The sequence below is a fragment of the Oncorhynchus kisutch genome, linkage group LG18 (genome assembly GCF_002021735.2).
Source record: "Oncorhynchus kisutch isolate 150728-3 linkage group LG18, Okis_V2, whole genome shotgun sequence".
NCBI lineage: Eukaryota > Metazoa > Chordata > Actinopteri > Salmoniformes > Salmonidae > Oncorhynchus > Oncorhynchus kisutch.
This window is the reverse complement of record NC_034191.2, coordinates 71,174,047-71,175,327: the sequence shown is the minus strand read 5'-3', so window position 1 is coordinate 71,175,327 and position 1,281 is coordinate 71,174,047.

Genomic DNA, 1,281 nt, shown 5'->3' with positions numbered 1-1,281 from the left:
AAATCACTCTTCTTATACTGACACATTTCCCCCATAGAGGTAGGAAGGAAGTGCAATGATTACACAGAATCGCAGTTCCTTTTTTCTCTCCAGTCCATTTAGTGTTGTAACAGTACGCCAGGGTTGAGGGTTCAATTCCTACGATGGACCAGTATGAAAAATGACACCATTTATTTATTTATTTAATCGCTCTGGATAAGATTGTCTGTTAAAATGTAAAATGTGTTGGCTGCAACAGTGCATATAAAGAGGCTAAACATAGTGCTTGAAATAAACATGCATTTGCAGGGTTGCCAACTTTTGAAGAAAGCTTAGCGTGAAATTTTGCCTAAACGGTGGTCTGCATCTGTTTTAAAGCTAATTTCCAGCAATTCTATGGATTTTTACATGGTTTAGGCCCCATGACCAGGGTGGGGGGGAAATACAGGTCAGCTGTATTTCGAATGCTTTGAACATTAAACGAACACTCTAAACGAAATTCTACGACTTTGTTACTTTTGGGGGATGACATTTGAAGTATGCTCATATTTTTAAAAACATTTTATTTAGGTGGTTTGAGACTTTATTCAGACTGCAATGAAATTAGATGGGAAAACAGGCAAATGTGAGGAACAGTGGGAAGGTCAGTGGGAATGCTCCGCACAGGAAATACTCATATTAAATGGTTGGTGGCAGTGGGTAACCAAATCATAGATTGCAGTCTCCTTGTCCATATACTGCTTTCAAGGTAAAGACACAAACATTTTGTATTTTATAACTTTGGTGAACTCTTTAAAATAGGGCTGGAAGAAAATCCTGCTTGCTCTCCAGGAGGGTTGGCCACCCCTTATCTATGTTTCCTAAGTGCTAGGTGTTTGAAAATGTTCTTGTTTTAACAATACATTTCTCAATCACCAAACCTTCAAATAAAATCTAATGAATATCAATATTCAGGGGGTTTATGCCTACTACTTGAAGATCCTTGCCATCATCTGACTCTCCATAGACAAGATAAATGATGCGTGTTTAGGAGTCTCCCTCTACTATTTCTGCCTTTCATGTGCACTATACTACTTCATATCCATCCAATGCTTATTGGTAGGACTTAATGAACATTGTCCATGAATAGCTTGCAAAAAGACTTCACCTCATATAATTCATTTTCAAAGACACAAGTAGACATATCAGACACTGGCAATATTGTGAAGAAGTGGAATAATACATTCATGTAAGTGTGGGGAATAACAGTGGTGTTGTTGCTGGCAAGGACACGAATGAACTTTTATTTCACACTAAATAAAG